General features: G+C 42.7%; 1 protein-coding gene and 1 long non-coding RNA gene across 4 annotated transcripts in view; one reads left to right on the forward strand and one right to left on the reverse strand.

The window, feature by feature from the left end:
- The window catches only part of LOC134285558 (uncharacterized), a 206,747-nt gene extending 188,407 nt beyond the window's left edge, over window positions 1-18,340 (reverse strand). The window contains exon 1 of one of the 2 annotated variants that reach the window (XR_009996471.1): window positions 18,137-18,208. This is a non-coding gene — a long non-coding RNA (uncharacterized LOC134285558). Of the gene's footprint in view, window positions 1-18,136 lie in introns of both variants that reach the window. The other variant, XR_009996470.1, reaches the window with a different exon arrangement.
- The window catches only part of LOC109400410 (protein bunched, class 2/F/G isoform), an 864,004-nt gene that overhangs the window by 306,766 nt on the left and 535,617 nt on the right, over window positions 1-21,621 (forward strand). The gene's annotated exons all lie outside the window — the stretch shown is intronic.

Below are 21,621 nucleotides of genomic sequence, written 5' to 3' on the forward strand. Positions count from 1 at the left end.
AAGTCTTCTGGGCATTGTCTCATAAATCTTCTGGACTTCATTCCAGAAGCCTTCCGAACTTCGACCTAAAAGTCTTCATAGCTTGACCCAGAAGTCCTCTGGATTTTGACCTTGATGTATTCAAAACTTCGATTCGGAAATCTTCGGGACTTCGATCTAAAATCTTCGGGACTTCGACCCAGACATCTTCTTGATTTCGACCCAGAAGTCTTCGAGACTTCATTCCTGAAGTCTCCATGACTTCGACTCAGGAGTCTTCAAAACTTCCACGCAGAAGTGGTTTGGACTTCGATCCAGAAGCTTCCAGAACTTCGACCTTAAGACTTTGGGACTACTCGACCCAAAAGCCTTCTGGACTTCATTCCAGAAGCCTTCCGAACTTCGACCTAGAAGTCCTTTGGATTTTGAGCTCACAATTTCCAAAACTTTGATCCAGAACTCTTCGGGACTTTGATCAAAAAATCTTCGGGATTCGACCTTCGAGAGTTCAACCCTAAAATCTTCATGACTTCGACGCAGGAGTCTTCAAAAAATCGACACAGAAGTGTTTTGGACTTCGACCCAGAAGTCGTCTGGACTTGTTGACTCAATAGTTTTGTGAAATTCGTCTCAGAAATCTTCTGGACTTCGACCTAGAAATCTTTTAGACTTCGACCCAGAAGTCTTCGGGACTTTGATCACAAAGTCTTCGGGACTTCGACCCAGAAGTCTCCAAGACTTAAACTCTGAGGTCTTCATGACTTCGACTCAGAAGTCTCAAAACTTTAACACAGAAGTCTTTTGGACCCAGAAGCCTCAAGGACACCGACTTGAAGTCCTTGGGACTTCTCGGCCAGGAAGTCTTCGGGACTTCATTCCAGAAGCCTTCCGAACTTCGACCTGAAGTCTTTGGTACATCTTGACCCAAAAGTCCTCTGACTTCGCCCCAAAAATCTTTTTCATGATAAGACATTATTCCAGAAGCCTCTTGAACTCCGATCTTAAAAGCATCATACGTCGACCCAGAAGTCTTCTGGAATTCGACCTAGAAGTCTTCAGAACTTCCACGCAGAAGTTTTAGGTGCTCCGACCCAGAAATCTTCTAGATTGCGACCCAGAAGTCTTCGAAACTTCAACCCTGAAGTATTCATGAGTTCGACTCAGGAGTCTTCGAAACTTCGACGCAAAAGTCTTTTGGACCTTGACCCAGAAGCCTCCAAGACTTTGACCTGAAATCTTCTCGACTTCAACCCAGAAGTCTTCTGGACTTCATCGCAGAAATCTTTTGCACTTCAACTCAGAAGTCTTCTGGACTTTGACTCAGAAGTTTTTGGGACTTCTTAACCCAAAAGTCTTCTGGATTTCATCCCATTAATTTTCTGGACTCCATTCAAGAAGCCATCCGAACTTCGACCCATAAGTCTTTAGGACTTTGAACAAAAAGTCTTCGGGACTTCGACCTAGACTTCTTCTGGGTTTCGGCTCAGAAGTCTTCGAGACTTCAACTTTGCGGTCGTCATGATCAGGAGTCAGGAATCTCGAAACTTCGACGCAAATTTTCTGGACTTCTTGACTCAACAGTCTTCTGGACCTCGTCCCAGAAATCTTCTGGACGTCAATCTAGAAGTCTTCAGAACTTCGACTCAGAAGTCTTCGAGACTTCGACCCAGACTTCTTCTGGATTTCGACGCAGAAGACTTCGAGACATCAACCTTGCGGCCTTGTGGAGCGGATCTGGTTGGATGGTTAGAACACTTGACTATCACGCCGAGGACCTGGGATCGAATCCCACTCCCGTCAAACTCACAAAATGTGAGTTCTTCCTTCGGAAGGGAAGTAAAGTGTGGGTCCCGAGATAAACTAGCCCAGGGCTAAAAATCTCGTTAATACAGATAAAAAAAAAACCTTGCGGTCTTCATGACTTCGACTCAAAAGTCTCATAACTTCGACGCATTCGACCCAGAAGCCTCCAGGACTTCGACCTGAAGTCTTCTCGACGTCGACCCACAGAAGTCTTCTGGACTTCGACTCGGGAATTTTTGGGACATCTCAATCCAAAAGTCATCTAAACTTCGTCGCATATATCTTCTGGACTTCATTCCAGAAGCCTTCCGAACTTCGACCTGTAAGTCTTCTTGATTTCGACCTAGAACACTTAAGAACTTCGCCCCAGGCATCTTCTGGACATCAACCCAGAAGTCTTCGGGACTTTGATCAGAAAGTCTTCGCGACTTCGACCCTGAATCTTCAATGCAGAAGTGTTCTGGACGCCGACTCAGAAATCTTCTGGATTTAGACTCATAAGTTTTTTGAATGTGTCATTTAACATTTCAGACATCTTCTGGGCTGAAAATCGAAGGTCCTCTGTATTAAGATTCAGAGGTTTTCTAGACTTCGACGCAGAATTCTGTTCCTGTACGGCGAATCTGAAGTCTGCTGAATGTATTTTCTCTAGGAATGCATACGATTTTACTTAAAAATTCTTCTAGAGAACTGACCGGATGCCTGCTAAGCTTCTCATATTTTTGTTTTTCTTTTAAAATAATTCTAAAATACTTTGATACCCATTACAATTATCTAGAAATATCATGGAAGCGAATTTACTTGCTGAAATGATCATTATTTCCGATTACGATAGTTATCAAAGGAGTCGAAAGCAAATGAGGGGGTTAGAAGCAAAAGAGCCTAAGAGACAAAACCCACTTTAAAGTGAATGACTTTAATTTCACCAAATTTCCATACATACAAAACGTATGGAGCTTCAAAATCAACCAAATATTCTCCGATTTATTGTAATTTTTCTAATTATTGTAAAAATGATCTTTAAAAACATCTTGAAAGCTTAAAATCTGAAGAATTTTTTGAAATGCTCAGCTCAAAATCGTCAAAATAGTCACTTACACCCCTTTGCATATGTGCCCCTTAATTATGATCAAATCATTGAACACTGATATGACCAAAATGAGCATGACCACCAGTTTTGTTTCCAATTTTAATTATGCAGGGGTGCACCAGGGACGTTTCAGGACCAGTCAGGGGCTCCTATGAGCATTCCAGGAAAAAATCAGGGACGGGGTTTGAGAGGGTCATGTAATTTCAGGGTCGTTCTAGGGGAATTTAAAGAGGTTTCAAAGGGTGTCAAGGGCGTTCCAGAGGTATTGCGGAGCTTTCAGAAGTATTGCATGGGTTTTCAAGGGGTTTCAGTGTCGTACCAGTAAGATTCATGGGAGTTTTATTGTGCTTATGGGCGTTCCAGAGAGATTTAGGAGGTTATACAAGAATCCCAGGGATGTACCAGGGGTTTTAGGGGCGTTCTAAAATGTTCCAGGGAATTCCAGAAGGTTTCATGGGTGTTCCTGGAGTTTCAGGAATTCCGGAAGTGTTCATAGGGGTTTAAGGGGCGTTTCATATTGATTCACGAAGTTTTAGTGGCGATCCAAAGGAGTTTCATGAGGCTGCGGGGTTTTTCAGGAGATTCCTGAGATTATTAGAGGTGTTACAGGCTATTTTACGAGGTTTCAGGAGCGTTCCAAGGGTTTTCGGATGATTTCAGGGGAATTCTAGGGGATTTCAGGGTGTTCCAGGGGTTTTAGGATCCCAAATGCGTTCTATGGATGTTCCAGAGAGTTTCGGGGGCGTTCCATGCAGTTTCACGGTCTTTCCAGGGTGTTCCAGCTTGTTTCTGAGGATTTCAGAGCCTTACAGGGGTTCACAAGGGGTATCAGGGGCATTGTAGGAAGTTCCAGGGGTGATCCTGGAAATTGAAGGATACATGAGAGGCGTTCCAAGGGTGTTTCTATGGAATTTCAGGGAGTTTTATGACGTCCCATGGCGTGGTTTCAAAGGATTCCAGAGGCGCTCTAGAGAATTTCCAAGGTTCCAAGGTGTTCAACCAGGTTTCTGGGGGTTTCAGGAGCGTTCCAGAAAGGTTTGGAGTATATCCAGGGAGTTTCAAAATGTCCCAGGAGCGTTCCAATTGTTTGAGTTTTAATTTCCGATCCATTGGGGTGTTCCAAGAAGTTTCAAGGGTATTCCAGGTGGTTTTCAGGAGCTTTCCATGGGAATTTGGGGGAGCGGAGTGGGGGTCTGAGGTGGTTAAGACGTATTCCAGGTGTTTTCATAAAGCTTTAGGGGGGCCAGTAGGTTTCAGGGAGTCGCAAGGGTGTTTCAGTAGCGCACTATAGGATTTTAAAGACGTTCCAGGGTGATTCAATGGATTTCAGGGTGTTTCAGGAGCGTTCCAAGGGGTTTCAACATGTTTCAGGGGCGTTCCAGCATGTTTCAAAGGTGTTCAATGGGGTTTCAAGGGCGCTCCAGGAGATAAATACCTGATACCACCTAAAACCCTGGAACATCCATGAAACCTTTGCAAACCCGTGAAACTCTTCTGAAACATCACTGAAACCCTCTTAGAAGCCTTCAAGAGCCCCCGGGACCCCTGAAACCCCGTCAAAAACCGGGGGTTTCGTGACCGTACGGTTAGCGACGTCAGCCATTTAGGTGTATTGTAAGCCACGTAGTGTGTGTTCGATTCCCACTCCAGTCGAAGAAAACTTTTCGTTGATCGGAAAGTTTTCCATTGATACGCAGAGTGTCGTATATCGGCACCAACATTTTAAAAGGGCGTAACTGCATTTACAACCAATGCCTTCTCACAAAGCTGTGAAGCGTATCCCATCCCTCTCGAGCAATCCACTAGCACAAATAGAAAGATAAAATCTTCCTCTTTCGATTAATAGATGTGAATTGCGCGAGATGAATGAAATACGACCCACAGCTCTGTGAGAAGGCATTGATTGTAAAAGCAGTTACGCACTTTTGAAATGTTGGTGCCGATATGTCGTCTGTTGTCTAAGTAATGTTAAGTCTGTACATCCCCTGGATAACGACATTGTATAGGTTTTTTTCCTTTCTCGTACACTAAGTATACTGGAAAGGCTATATGTTCACTCTAAAAATGACTTTTTGATAGAAGACCCGGAGGGTCGAGTCACATATACCAATTAACTCAGCTCGAAGAATTCAGGTGCACCTAGGTGATGTCTGTGTGTGAGTATGTATGTATGTGTACAAAAAACTGACATCACTTTTTGGCAGTAAACTTCAACCGATTTTAATGACCGACGATTCATTCAAGGTGGAATCTGGTCCCTTTCCTATTGATAATGGTTCGGATCGGTCCAGCCGTTCCGGAGTTACATAAAAATGTAACAAACCTATACATGCGACACATCAAATTGCGGCAATTTGGATAACCTGATGAACAGTTAGAAAGAAAACAGTTTTACACCATATCTGAGCCGGTAGTATTCCGGAACCGTTTCCGGATGTCCCGCTGGAAGTGGCCAAATATAAAAGTGATCCAAACCCGTGCATGCGACACATCAAACTGCGACATTGTCGATAACCTGGTGAACAGTTAACATAAAAATAGCCTCAGACCATGTCTGAACCGGTAGTGTTCCGGATGTCCCGCTGGAAGTTGTCCAATATAAAAGTGATCCAAACCCGTGCATGCGACATATCAAAGCGCGACTTTTTTAATGACCTAATAAAAATTGGCATAAAAAATAACTCAAGCCATATCTGAACCGGTAGTGCTCCGGAACCGTTTCCGGATGTCCCGCTAAAAATGACCAAATATAAAAGTGATCGAGCATCATGCATGCGGCACATCAAACTGCGGCATTGTCGATAACCTGATGAACAGTTAGCATGACAACAGCCTCAGACCATGTCTGAACCGGTAGTGTTTCGAAACCGGTTCCGGATGTCCCGCTGGAAGTTGTCAAATATAAAAGTGGTCAAAACCCGTGCATGGGACAAATCAAACTGTGACATTGTCGATAACCTGGTTAGCAGTTAGCATAAAAAAAGGCCTCAGACGATGTCTGAACCGGTAGTGTTCCGGAACCGGTTCCGGGTGTCCCGTCGAAAGTGGCCAAATATTAAAGTGAGCCAAATCCATGCATGCGACATATCAAAGCGCGGCTTTTTTGATAATGAAAAGTTGGCACAAAAAAAGAGTCAGACCATATCTAAACCGGTAGTGTTTCAGAACTGGTTCCGAGTGTCCCACCGGAAGTGGCCGTATAGAAAAGTGAGCAATGTGGCACATTAAATCACGGCTTTTTCGACAACTTGATGACCAGTTATCAAGGAAGTATGCAAAGACCACATTATGGACTGCCGGTAGTGCCAAAACTAGTTCCGGGTTTCCCTTCAAAAGCGGCTAAATATGAAATTGAACCAAACCCATGCATGCGACACAGCGAAGTGCGGCTTTTTTGATAACCTAACAAATGTTAACAAGCAACTAGGCTCAGGCTACCGGTAGTGTTCCGCAACCGGTTCCGGGCCGAAAGTGAAACCAAACCCGTGCATGTGATACCTCAAATCACGGCTTTATAGGTAGCATAATGAACAGTTGCAGTTTTTTTTTTTTTTAAATAGACGCAAGCCATATCAGACTGTTACGGAACCGATTACGGGTGTCCCGCCAGAAATGGTCAAATGTAAAAGAGAACCAATACATGTGATATATATCGATGACTTATTTAGTAACATGATAAATGGTTAGCCAGCAAATAATCCCAGACCATATTTGAGGGAACCGGTAGTGTTCCAGAACTGGTGACGTGTAACCCACCGAAAGTGGTAAAATATAGAAGGGAAACAAACTATAGCGGCGTTTTTGATAATCTGATGAACGGCCAACAAGAAAATAGTCTCAGGCCACATCTAGAACTAGTAATAGTATTTCGGAATCGGTTCCATCACAAGTGATTAAATAGAAGTGAACCAAAATCATGCATGCAACGCGGTTTTTTCTAAAATTTGCCCAACGGTTAGCAAGAAAAACCCGATGGACAGTTGTAAAGAACATAGTCTGAGACTATATTTGAGAAAACCGGAATCGGTTCCGGGTGTCCCGCCGGAAGTGGTCAAATGTAAATTGAACAAAACCCATGCAAACTGCACATCAAATAGCAGCCAACTGAGAGGGTGATATTTTTCAGCTCTGTTTTGCTGTTGAACACAACATCATGTACAACATGTACCATCAATAAGTTTCCCAAATCGATGATGGCTTTGTGAAAATGGTTGCTTTTCTATATAAGGTGTTCTAAAAATTCATTTTATTTAAAAGTATAGCAGATGAAAACCCACAAAAAAGAATTTCTGCCCAAAGTTCTCCCCGGTAACTCTTCTGTGCAACTGCTGTTCTTCTCGCTTTGGCTTGGGACTAAGGTTGGGGTTGGGTTCGGGACGAGAATGTAAAGTCCAGGAAAAGCAAAAAAAAAAAACCGCCCGAACGAACACATGTGCGTATGTGCGAATGTGAAGGCGATGCGCGATAGTACTGCCAATGCTGGTGCTGTTGCTGCTGTTGATGATGATGATTGAAATTGGATCGAAATTAAGTGCGCGGTACGTGATTGAGGTGTCTATGAGTCCGTGGAGGTGGGGTGTTGGGCGGCGTGGAAGAAAAGGGTCGTTTCTAGGAGGAGATAACGAGGGTAATGAAAGATTGGACCGTGCGCCCGTTGGTTCGTTCGTCGGTTGGTCCGTCATGGAGCGTACGAAAATGGCACACCGCCCCGTCGCCGTCGTGTGCAAAGGGATAGGAATAGGCAAGGCTCTCATGCATTGGCTTCAGTCGGTCGGTCGGTATCAATTCCAGTTCTAGGTTTGTGGCCGACCAGGCTGAAGGGCAGCAGTTTGTGGGAAAGTGGAGGCTTGACGGTTCGAGGGGACTCTACTTTTTCTGTGTGTTATTTTTTTTCATCGCTGGCAATATTGATTTCATTTACATGAGCTAACAACATCCTGTCGTTAATTCAGGTAAAGTTGATTGGTTATAATAAAGGGCACTTTTGTGAACGTGGTTGTTGGAACGAGGTCGTTGATCTCTCTTTGGATGGGGATTTTTGTGTTCTATTTAGAGGGTGATGTCCTACTGTAGTTTTAATTACGGATTGCATGTTCAAATATACAGGTATAGTTCTATATAGTAAACATTTTCGGTTTCAAAATCGAAAATTGAATTTTGCATGAAATTCTAGCAAAAATGTTTACTTAATTTTCGTTAAGAGAACGTCTAACACAGGGATGCCACATGTACAGATTTATCCTTAAACATTCGCTTAATAACAAACAATTCGCTCTCACTTGTAGTTAGTGGACACAAACGCGAGTTTGTTGTGGATCGGCATCCAAGCCCAAAGCGAGATGGGTTTGTGATAAAGGAATGCTCACGGTGTGGCTTCGGAGTCAGTTTGGCATTCTATTCCGCAGAATTTTTAATTGTTCTGTAGCTTAGTTGGTTAAAGCGCTGGTATAGTGAATAAGGAGACGTGGGTTTGAATCCCACCAGAATGCGTTTTTTTTTACAAATTGCATCACTCACTTTGTCAATTAGCAACATGTCGACATACCAACAAATCTGGTAAATGACAGTACACAATGTACATTATAGAACTCATTTTATGCCATAGGCTGGAGGTGCATAAATTAAAAAGGACGGAGTTTTGTACATAAATAAGGACAGGGCTTTATCGGATCATTTAAAACTTACGTAATACAAAATTGGAAAATGTTGGACCTTCTTTCTCCTCCAAGTAAAAGCTTTTGTATTAATAATTTTGAGATTATGTATGAAGCGTAACACATCGCTCTCTCCCCTAGCGTTACATAATATCCGAACGAACCCTAGTAAAGAAAGTTAGTTCGCGAGAGCAGGACTTGCTCCTGGGCATTTGATATGGGGCCAAAGGGGTTCCCAAGAAGTTTCCAAAAAGCTAAAAAAAGGGGTTCCAAGGGACGTTTCAAAAGGTTGTTTCAGAAAATACAGGAGTCTTTTAAGGGTGTTCCGACAGGTTTCGTTCACGTTTCAATTAGGTAACTGGCGTTTCACGCACGTTTGATGTTTTGTAGGGTGATTAATAAAGTCTATGGAGGCTTCAAAGGGCATCTCAAGAGTTTTCAAGGGTGTTTCAAAGCATTTCAGAGAGTTTCAGGGAATTTCAAGAATATTTTAAGGTTAATCCTTAAGGGTGTTCCTAGAGGTTTCAATAGCGTTCGATAGCATTTCATTAGGGTTTATGGGGCATTCCAAATTGGTTTTCAGGGATTTCAAAGACTTTTAGGTCGTTAAAAAAACTCAACGTCCAGTGGTAGTTCGAAGGTATTATGGGGGTTTCATATGCGTTTCATGAGGTTTTAAGGGGTTACAAGGAGTTACTGGGAAAGACTTGAAAATTAGAAGACACATAATGTTAGTTAAATGATTGTCAAATCGAGATATAAAAAGGTAAAAAAGTCGTTTTCGGATGAGATTTGAACTCATGACTCCGTATTCGCTAGACCTGCGCTTTAACCAACTAAGCCACAGAACAGGTAACAATTTTGCGGAATATAAGGCCAAATTGACTGCGAGTCCACACCATGAACACTCCTATTTTCACAATTTCATTTCTCTTTCGGCTTAGATGGCAACCTCTCAACACTCTCGCAGTTGTGCCTTACAATTATACAAGCGAGCCTTCTCGATACTATATAAACAATTCGGTCTCGCAATTGTTACCTGTTCTGTGGCTTAGTTGGTTAAAGCACCGAAATAGCGAATACGGAGTCGCGTGTTCGAATCCCACCAGATCGCGGTTTTTCACGCACGTTTCGACGTATCAGCAAATTGGTACAAGCCTGTAGAGGGCAACATAGAAATGAGTTACAAGGAGTTCTGCCTGAAATGTCCCCAAGACTCAATGAAGCGACCCTGAGACCTCTCAGCCCTCCCCCTCCAGAATCACCCTTGGACTCCCTGAAACACATCTGGGACTCCCTTAAAAGCCCCTGAGACCTTTCAAATCCCCCTGAGATCCTCTGCAGCACTCCTGAGTCCTCCAGGTACGCCCTGAATCCCCCTAAAATGCCCCTAAGACCTTCTTGGACGCCATGGATATTTTTCGACATGTTTTCTCGTACTAAGTAACTGCATCTCTGCCAGAGACAGAAATGTCACCGCTGCATGCCTTGCAAACCGGGAAAGACTTTTCTGTCTTGACACATTCGGAAAAATGGCAATCACGCTCAGGAAGCTTCTGTGCAGAAGCCAAATATAACTCGAAGACTTTATTAAGTAGCTTCCCAACAGAAGCCAAGAATCAGAATCTCTGGAAGCTTCACAGCATAAACACATGAGCATGAGCATGAGCATGAGCATAGATGACCGCACAATTCGTAGTTGCTACTCCGTGATTGACCAGAACAATCAAAATTGCACAAGGAACCAATGAATAGGGCTTGGGACTAGCTTACTATTCTCAATGTACACAGTTCGAGAACTCACAACTTTAATAAGGTCAATAACGGCGCCGTCCACGTCCTTACGGTCATCGAGGAAGGGAGGGAATGATAGTAAGACAAACGTTGTTAAAAAGACCGCGAATTGCTGCATCTCCACGTTTGTCTCAGGAAGGAATTTTTGTTAGTAGGGTAAGGTACATTGTCAGTCCGGGAGTCACCTATGGTTGAGAATATGATTTGACAATGGTTCAGTATACACAAACCGGCGTTAACAACTTTTCGACGCAAAAACTAGCCAAAAATAAAATTCTATCGCGCGTCTCCAGTCCACTAGGGAGCAGAAACCTTTAGTCTATTCCACACAGAAATACACTGAACGCGATTCACTTGTCGGCGCCCGGATTTCTTCTCGACCGGCGAGATGAGCACAATAAAATCGACGACGACAACGCGGCCGGCCGAATGAAAAAAGCGGCAATTCCACATTGCCTCCGAAATCACACTAAACTCTCTCTGGAAGCTTCACAGCATAAACACAGGATACTAAAAAAGCTTCTGAGCAAAGGCCCGGTTGCTCCTTAACAGCAGCGCCGAAAACTTCTAGTGGAAATTCAAGAAGCTCTCTAGCAGCATTTAAGAAAATCACTCAACAGAAGCCAAAGAGGATTCTCAGATGAATCTTTAAAAAAATCCGCTGTACACGGAGAAAAATGGCGCTTGTTTAAAACAATAAAACGCATGGTTGATTTTCAAACTGAGAATTTACTTATTCCAAAGTTATATTTAATTGTTTTCATTTAGAGTTTATCGATAAAAACAAACGATTACCATCATTTCATATAATGTCAAAAAATTCATTTGCTTCAACAAAATAAAAACCATAAACATAGTCCGAAAGCACTCACACATCTATAAAATGCTTACCCCAACATCGCCACAACGAAGAAGGTGAGCAAATCCATCACGCCAACTTCCAAGTGCAGCTTTGGCCGTGATGGATAACGCGCAGGTACTCACGACAGCATCCACAAAAAGTTGATCGGTTTCGCCTTTTTTGTCTTTTTTTAGTCGTTCTCCTCCCGATCCGCTTACTGACGGTCTAAAAATAAATTTCCGAGCTGCCGCAGTTGCTGCCGTCACCAACACAATCACATTCCGGGTTTGTTAGTGGCAAAAGTGCAGTCGTTTGAATCAATCCATTATTTCATGTTGAAAATACCATATTTCTGTTTGTTTTAACAAACTGTCAAAAATTTCGACAAATGAAAATATTTGTATTTTTTTTATCTGTATTAACGAGATTTTTAGCCCTAGGCTAGTTCATTTCGGGACCCAAACGTTACTTCCCTTCCGAAGGAAGAACTCACATTTTGCGAGTTTTTCGGGAGTGGGATTCGATCCCAGGTCCTCGGCGTGATAGCCAAATGTTCTAACCATCACACCAGGTCCGCTCCACGAATATTTGTATTATCAAACAATAGAAAAGGTCAGTGTAAACTAGAATTCAGTTTGTCGCTATAGTAAACTGAAAAATCGGTTGATTTGAACTAGAATTTAATTGTGTTTACAATTTATTTTTCTGCGTGTAACTAAGGAAGTTTGTAAGCATATGATTCGGAAACTTTTTTAAATGAAGTTAGGATACAGCATTTTTTTTTCGAGTGAGTGTTACACGTATTTTGACTACCACTTGTAATCTACCTCAGTGTCAGTTGTCCACTGGAAAACTGACACTGAGGAAGATTACAAGTGGTAATCAAAATACGCGTATCTGTCAAAGGATAAGCTTAATAGGGCGGAATTAAACTGTACAAAACTGATTACACTTATTCGAAGAGGGTATTGTGCTTAGAGGGTTCGAAAAGTCGGTACAAGATAGGATACAGAAGTCCGCGTTGATTTGATAGCTTGATAGCTATGGGGTCAAGACCCTAAACCCCCGTATTTTTATACATGAAAAAGTACGCGTCTGCGCTGATTTAACAAAAGGGAACGCTCGCTTCACTGGTCAACCGTTCAATTTGGAGAGACAGCTTAGAATCGCCACTTTCACGTCGGTTCGTCAGTGTTTTAATAGTATTTGAATAGTATTCAATAATATGAGATTTGAATGAGTTACAGGGGGTTCCGCCTGAAACGCCCCTGAGTCCTCTAAGTACCTCCCTGAAACAAACCTGTGATTCCCTGAAACACCATAGGACCCCCTTCAAAGCCCCTGAGACTCTCTGAGACATGCTGAAACGTTCCTGAGAAATCTAATTACCCATCATAAAACACCCTTGGATCCCCTTCCTGAAGACTTCCTGAAGACTTCCTGAAAACCCCTAAAGCTCCCAGAAAAGCCCTTGAGACCTCCAGTTACTCCCTGCATCACTCCAGAGACCTCATGGAACGCCCCAGAGATACCCAGAAAAGACCCGGAGACCCCCAAAGCTCTCTGAGATCCCCTGAAATGCTCCTGAGTCCTCGAGGTCTCCCTTGATATGCCCTGATTCCATGAAACGCCCCTAAGACCACTAGGTACCTCCCTGAAAACCCCCTTTAACACCTTGAAATTTGTTCAGCATGTTTTCTCGTATTTACTGTGTCTCCACTAGACAGAAATGCTTGGCCATTTTGCTACCATAGAGAGATAACGCTACAGAAATGTCGCCGCTGCCTTCTTAGTACATACAAGTAAAGGGGAAAAGACATTTTTGCCTCGACACATCTGTCCGGAAAAATGGTAACATATTCCTATCGAATAAAGACGTCTGGTTAGAAAGGAGTTCTGCAGAAGTCAAAACTATGGTACTAAGCACGATTTGTGCGATTTAAAAGTGTTTCAAAAGTCGACCAATTGTGACTTTCAGAGGTTTAAGATAGTTTTCAGTGGGAGCGGACCTGGTGTGATGGTTAGAATACTTGACAATCACGCCAAGAACCTGATATCGAATCCCACTCCCGACAAACTCGCAAAATGTGAGTGCTTCCTTCGGAAGGCTACGGTGGGCGGGTCACGTCATCAGGATGTCGGATAGCAACCCGACTAAAATGGTTCTCGAGAGCCATCCGACCGGTGCCAGAAGACGTGGAGCGTAACGAGCTAGGTGGGTCGACCAAGTGGAGGACGATCTGCGGACCCTACGCATAGTGCGGAACTGGAGACAAACAGCCATGGACCGAGTGGAATGGAGGCGGCTACTATGTACAGCAGAGGCCACCCCGGCCTTAGCCTGATCGGTAAGCGGTAAGTCCTTCGGAAGGCAAGTAAAGCGTGGGTCCCGAGATGAACTAGCCTAGGACTAAAAATCTCGTTAATACAGATAAAAAAAGTTTTTGAAAGTATTTCAGTCAAACCTTTCCAAGGAGGTTTCGGAAAGTAGAGGTATTGTTTTTCAGTAGATTCAAGGGGCGTCACGAAGGGAACTTCAAGGGTTTGAGGACGATGCATGAAGACCCTACCTCTAATCCGCCATGAAACTCTCATGAAGTTTCATGACATAACCCTGAAACCTCTTTAAACAATAGTGAAACTTCGTGAAACTCATCCGTAATTTCTCAGATCGCGTCCGAACCTTTTTAAAATCTTCTGAAACCCGGAGCTTCCCGATTTCCCCTGAAGGGTATCTGAAACCATCTTGCAGCCTCTGAAATCTCGCTGGAGCCAGATATGCCTCTGAAACTCCTCTGAAACCCCTTGATACTCTCTAGACTGTAACAGCCATCCGTATCATGGAATCGAACATGCTGCGTCTTATAAGAAATCGCGACATTTCTGGCCAGCTGAATGCAAGGCGTCTTAATAAAGGTACCTAAAAAAGGGTGACCTGACTGTGTATGATAGTTGGCGGGGCATCATGTTACTGTATATCGTTCTCAAAGTTCTTTGCAAAGTGGTCCTTAATCGGACACAGGAGAAGATTGACGCAAGTCTTCGATGGCACTAAGCAGGATTCCGTGTCAGGCGACCCTTTGTGGGTGGGTTCTATTGTATCGCTCCGCATAATCTTGGAACAAATAATTTAATTCCAAGAGTACCTTTACCTGATGTTCATTGATTACGAAAAGCTTTCAACTGTCTCAAACACGAAAATATGTGGGTTGCTCTCAGGCGCAAAGGTGTCTCTGAGAAAATTATCGGCCTCATTGAAGCACAGTACAGGGCATTTTTATGCAGATTACTGTACGACGGTGTTTTGTCCGATCCCATCCGGGTCGTTGCTGGAGTGAGGCAAGAATGTATCCTATCACCGCTACTGTTCCTCATCGTAATCGACGAGATCCTGGTAGGTGCGATTTACCGTGAACCAAATCGTAGATTGCTTTGGCAGCCCATTACCATGGAGCACCTAAATGACTTCGAGCTGGCTGATGACGTTGCTCTCCTAGCTCAATTCGGAAGAGGCAGTGGAGGTAAGTCGACTACACTCTACGCAGAGGCGAGAACGAAATCTGCAACTAAGCGTTAGATTGGAACCCAGCAGGACATCGCAGCAGAGACAAGCCCAGAGGCTCATGGTGGTACAGACTCCATCAAGAAATACAAGAAGTCAACAGAAATTTGACCTGGCCACAGATCCAGGCGATGATGGCTGGCAATCACCCATGATGGAGATCTTTCAATTCGGTTCTCAGCACCACCATGAGCGCTCCGAATTGTAAGTAAGTAGTTTACTCCGTTCAACAATTAGCGCGAATCGCTCAACATTGGCTGAGTTAGCCCAAGGATGCGTTCACCATTGGGGTTTTACTTCTAGACTTGCTTTCTTTCAAAAGAGAAAATTCACTCAATGAAAATTATACAAATTACCAGCAGATAACCAAATAAACTCAAAAGTTACAGTCTTAAGTGTTCGACATTGGCGAACTATCCTAATTATTGACGCCACAATTGAGATTAACTTTCCAAAAATTTGCCCAAAAAGGCCAAGAAATATTATAGTTTTAAAATAACGGAAAATGTACGGCTCGGCAGGTGTATGGCAGGTAAAAAATATAGCGTAAATCCTTTTTAAACATTTAATTTAACTTCTATTCAAAGTCAACGTTGCTGAGTTGATTCAGTTCGAGGTAGTTGAACTCCGCAAAAAAGGCCCGGAGGTTGCCAACCACGAACCAACTGCAATCGTCAAATTGCAGCACCGCTAAAAAAGAGCGTACCACTAATAAATACCATCCGGTCACCGCACCGCGTAGATTTCCGGCGCCACGGCACCGGCAGCAGCACAGAAGAGCACAAACCGACACGTGAGACGAATGCTTAATTACAAATGATGTACACCAGCATTGGCACTGCACCGACTGACTGCTAGAGAGCTACAGCGAGAGATGATGGAGGGCAACATAGATACGAAAAAAAAATTGACCGAACCGAGGAGAAATCTAGCTTTCATCCAACTTCCTCCAACGCTGGATTGATTGGCGCCGAACCGACCGACAGGTATCTAGGTACACAGGTTCAGCTACACACGAACGAACATCGAAAGTAATGATAAATTCAGAAAAGTCCGAAGTCCGCCATGTGCCTACTGCTGCTGCTACACAACATCCACACTCCAGAGCATCATCAATAACGGTCCCTCCGGTGCGGTGTATGATTCGTCCCGAGTCCAAAGTATCCGACGGACGACGGAGGAACCGACAAAAGTTTATTTTCCACTCCCCGTCTGTCCGACTCTACACACTGCGCCCCAAGGCAAGAAGCTGAAAAACTTACGCACATCGTTCCAAATTACCATCTTGTTTTCAATTGACTGAATCTGGTGCCGGGGTTTCCTTCGTCGTCGTCCTCCGGCCGCCTAGCATAGACCTCTCCGAACGACTCAACCGAACTGGAAGCAGCTGCTGCTTGAAGTAGAGAGAATTCTAGGAAACCCAAGGAACCGATCCGTGGCAGGCAGGGTGGGTTATAATCATAGTCGTAGACTACTGCACTCTAGAGTATCATGTGGAGGACGGACGAGGCAAAAAAAAATGCGAAAAAAAGGGGAGGTGAACAGAGGAGTAGCAGGATCATTTTCTTGGTTAAAACTTTTCGTTATACTCATCGAACGACGATGGTGCTCATCGACTATTTGGAGACAGTCAAAAGCGAATGTAAACCCTCCATCTCAGGCGGAAAGTGGACCACAAAAACTGGAATGAGATACATATTGTTCATACGCTGGATTTTGTGAATCATTTACTTTTATTTACTTTCAGCCCAGTTTACCCACAGTGGTGGAAAGACCGAGTTGAAAGATCTCCATCCTGGGCGATTGCCCGCCATCACCTTGTTGACTTGTTTCCAGGTCAAATTTATGTCAACTTCATGTATTTCTTAGTTGAGTCTGCGCCATTTTGAGCCTCTGGGTCTACATCTGAAGTAATGTCATGCTGGGTTCCATTTTTCTCATGAGGAGGTAATATTTTACCTGAATCGTGTAACCAAGAATAATAAAATATAGCCTATGTCGGGGCCCGTAGCGTAGTGGCTACACATTCACTTCATAAGTGGATGGTCATGGGTTCGATCCCAGCCCCTGCACAATTTTCCGTCAATTGCTCTACCCAATAACGGCGTTCCAAGGGGCTTCAAAAGTGTTTCAGGAGGTTGCCTTATTGAAGCCTTTCAAGAGATTTCTGTCAGGTTTCGTTGGCGTTTGAATGGGATGACGAGGAATTCAGAGGCATTTCAACTGTACTAAAGGGGTTTCAAGGCGTTTCAAGGGGCTTCCAGGGTAATTCAGGGAATTTCTGGAACCTTTTGACCCTCCTTGTGTATTAGAGTAATTTTTAGAGTAACACTACGTCAACGAGCTGTTCCCAACGCGATACATTAGGAAGGTTATGGGCGTGACAAGGGGTTTCAGAGGCACTCCAAAGCATTTCAGTGTAATTTCAGAGAGCTTGATGGGGTTCAGGAACGTTTTAATGGCGTTCCTAGAGGTTTTATAAGCGTTTGATAGCATTTCAGGGGCATATCAAGGGGTTTTCAGGTGTGTTTCAGAGGATTAATAAGGTTTCAATGGGGTTATGGAGCATTCAGGGGCATTTTAAGGTATTTCAGGTCAGGGTGGTATCACGGGGTATCAAGAACACCCTTCAATCAAAGGGCATTTCAGGCCGTTTCAAAAGTTTTCGTAAAGGGGTCTCTGAAAATCCTGTGAAACTTCCTGAAATGCCTCCGAAATCGGACTCATGTGACACATCTGAGATCTCCCGAAACTGCTGAATTTGCCTGAAGCCCTCCGAAAATCCACTTGAACTTTCTGAAATGCCTCTGGAATCCCCCTTAAATACCTGAGACCCTCCAAAACCCCAAAAAACGTACCTGTAAGGCCTCTCAAACCTGTCGAAAATCCTCTAAAACTTTCTGCAATGCCTTCGAAATCCCCCTCAGATCCCCGAAAATGCCCTTGAGATCTCATGATACCCACGCACCTGCAAACTCCCTTTGTTCTTCCCAATAATTCCTCCCTGGCCACGGTTGCCAAAGTTACCGTCATTATTACATTTTCTCATGCACCATAGTGGTTCTAAATAGCTCTCGCTCTTTTATGCAGGGCATAAAACAGGTGCATAAATTAAAAGTGCATAAAATAACCTGGATGAAAAGAGGTTTCAGTGTATCCGAAGCACATGTCGATAGTTGCTTCTGCGAAATTGATCTAACCCGGTATCAACTGTGATCGAAATGAATGAGGGCGTAGTGCAATTTGAGTTGCTGATACATTTTTGATTAATAACGGCGCTGGTCAAGACCTTACACAGAATGAGAAACCGGTGCTTTACATTTCAGTCTTGACGGAGACGTCGGATGCTGTTTCATGTTGGTCATGCCGGAATTAAAATGTGATCTCTTTGCTACAATCAGGCTGGAAAGTACCGTGACGAATAGCGATGACGATAGCATTGTCCTTAACTGAAGCCCAAACGGATCCAAACCTGGAAGGAGAGAAACAAAAAAAAAACAATATTGAGTTTTTTTTAATTCACAAGCTGTTCTGCAAGACAAGTCCAAATGAAAGGTCAATCAAACTACAGTCGAGACTCTTATAAGATCACTGCTCGGGGGGCGCAATAGGAATCCGCTTAATAGGAGACTAAGAGCTTATGGGATTTCGGTATTTTGGGGGTGTGGCCTATTATCTCGGGTGTGTTCTGCCACTAGAAGGCGCTAGTGAACTTGCAAATTTTAGATATCTCATAGCTCAGAATTCTGATAATTTAGGAAGTTGGTGTTTTCGGCAAAGTTGATCAGTATGACATAGACTTGCACAAAATGGGACACTTGTGTCAGAATTGGTAGCACCAGTAATCACGCAAATTTTGAAAATCTCATAGCTCAGAATTCTGCAATCTTGGAGAGCATGCATATTTTATTAGTTGTATACCTTGATATCAGTAGGACTCGAAAGGAATCCTCCGTGGAATTTTTAAGAGTATGCCAGCTGAAACTGCTAGACGAATTAAAAGAATTAAAAGATTAAAGAATTGCGAAACCATTGTTTATTTTTATATAAGTTTATGTCATTCTGGTCAACTTTGCCAAAGACACCATCTTTCTAAGTTATCAGGGGGAGCGACACTAGTTTTGCTGAGCCGAAAACCCCCCAAAAGAGTCGAAAAATACGAAAAAAAGCAGTAAACGCCGCCTAGTGGCAGAATTGCGAAACAAGTGTTTATTTTTATGTAAGTATATGTCATACTGATCAACTTTGCCGAAAACACCAACTTCCTAAGTTATAAATTCTGAGCTATGAGGTTTCTAAAATTTGCAAGTTCACTAGCGCCTCCTAGTGGCGGAATTTTGAAACAAGTGTTTATTTTTATGTAAGTTTATGTCATACTGATCAACTTTGCCGAAGACACCAACTTTCTAAGTTATCGGGATTCTGAGATATGAGGTTTTGAAAATTTACTTGCTCACCAGCGCCGCCCAGTGGAGGAATTTCGAACTTCGCAACTCATCGTCAGTAAGTTATTGGCGTACCCAACAACTTCCCCGAAGACACTATCCTTCCAAATGATCAGGGTCTTAAGCTGCCGCATATCGTAACGTTTGTTTGACAACCTGATATGGTTCCTGTAGTGCAATTTAGCATCAAATTGTTGATGGTCCCCCTAGCGGCCAAATTGCTAACTAATCATATGAACCAAAGTTCTAAATGGTAGATCTTATCAAGCCCTAAAACATTGCCGAAGAAAGTATTGCGTTAACTCTTAACACACCCGAGATAATAGGCCACACCCCCAAAATGCCGAAATCGCATAAGCTCTTAGTCTCCTATAACGCTCACCCCTGTCTAGTAGGAGTTCGTTTAATAGGAGTCCGTTTAATAGTAATTCGTTTAGTAAAAGACTCGACTGTATCAAGAGCCGTAGCATGCGGTGGCCAGGTTGATCCCTGCCAAGGGTTCCAACCCGAGACTAGAAAGGGACAGGGTACATTAACCCTTATGTGGCCGCCAGGGTACCCGGGTACTCAGCGCCCATTTAAAAAGCACGGTGTAGAAAAAAGCAAAAGGTTTGTCGGACACATAACGGTTAAAAGCAAATACATCGAAGAATATCCGGAGGCATTCCTGGAGAAGTTCCTGCTTGACTCACTGAAAGAAATCTCTGGAGTAATCCACGAAGAAATTGCTGAAGACATTTCTTCGGGTATTTCAATGATATGAAGATGAAATCCATGGAGAAACTCCGGAAGGGGTTCATGGAGCAGGATAGAGCTGGAAAATTGTCTAAAAATTAGGCTAGAGGAGGACCGAGAACCTGGGATTGAATCCCACTCCCGACAAACTCACAAAATATGAGTTCTTCCTTTGGAATCACTTCCTTTCCGTAGACTCCGAGATGAATTAGCTTTGGGCTAAAAATCTCGTTAGTGCAGATTAAAAAAAGCTGGAGGAATATCCAATATAATTACTGGAAGAATCTCTGAAAAAAAATCTGAATGAGTCCTTGGATGAATTTCTGAAGAAATCAATAAAGCATTTTTTTAAAGAAATTCTTTAAGGCTATTTCAAAGGAAATTTTGTATGAATTTCCATATGACTTTTAAAAGCAATCAACGAAGGTTTTCTAAGAAACTCCTGGTGTTAAAGGGAACCTGAAAAATTATTGGTGAAAGTTTTGAAGAAATTTCTGAAGAAATTCAAAATTTTTGTCTTCTTAAAGGAATCGCTGGAGATATTTTAGAAGATTTCAAATGAAAATTTATGGAAGATTTATCCGAGAGAAAAGAATCCCCGGGACTGCGTGAAGCGATTTCGAGGGGGAATCATATATATGAAATCCCAGCGTTGTCTGTCTGTCTGTATGTCTGTCCGTAACGCTTTGAAATGTTTCATTGAAATGTTGCACCATAGCTATATCAAACTTTTAAGATTTCGAGAACTTTCTGGAAGTTATTGGACTCTTCAGATATAATAATAAGAAGAACATTCTGGAATGTTCTGGAACATCAAAATGCTTAACACTCCCGAGAACTATCTGGAAGTTACTGCAAGTTTCAGACAAAAAATAACGTTATATGATGTTCTGGAGTATCAAACTTCTTAAATTTTCGAGGTTTGTACTTGGAAGTATACTTTCAGGCGTTTTGGATTTCTAGAACATTCACCCATTCAATGGACAAAAACCCTACAACAATTGGCTATGATTAAAAACTATATACATGATAGAATAAATTCTGGCTCTTCTGATAAGTCCAATGCTGAGTGAAATGTTTCACATGTTTATTGATACACTGGCTTCTGAGGAGAAGCTTTCTCAATTGTTATTCTTGAAGTTTCAAGAGTCTCCTTGATGGATAATTTTTTTCTTAATTTATGTTAGAAGATCAAAAACGGGTGCATCAAAGTAGGGCTGCGTGAAATAAAACCCGGAGTTGTCTATCTGTCCTCTACCGTCACGCTTAGCAAAGTTTCACTGATATATTTCACGTATAGTGGTATGGTGGAAATTGCATTGTATGAACTAGAGAAAAAATAAGGAGATGAAAAAGCAAAAAAGAATAGGAAAGAGATGAATTTTAAAAACTGTTCCAGAACTTTCCACGAGTGCTCGAGATTTTTCTTTTTTTTACAAATGTTTGAGAGGTTTCCAAGCATAATAGAATATTCGATAAGATAACAATAAACTTCTGGAGCTTACCAAGAAGATGAAAAATAAGTTTCTAGAAATTCTAGAACATTCTTCGGAGGAATTAGTTGAATATATGCTTTCTTTTCATAATTGGAAGAAACTTTCCAAAGCAAGGAAAAGAAGATATTCTAGAATATATTTCGAAGGAATGAAGAGACATATAAATCGAATGTTCTTGAACTTCTTTTTTAGACTTTTAAGAAATTTCTGGATCTTTCCTGG

Source organism: Aedes albopictus, chromosome 1 (genome assembly GCF_035046485.1).
Source record: "Aedes albopictus strain Foshan chromosome 1, AalbF5, whole genome shotgun sequence".
Classification (NCBI taxonomy): domain Eukaryota; kingdom Metazoa; phylum Arthropoda; class Insecta; order Diptera; family Culicidae; genus Aedes; species Aedes albopictus.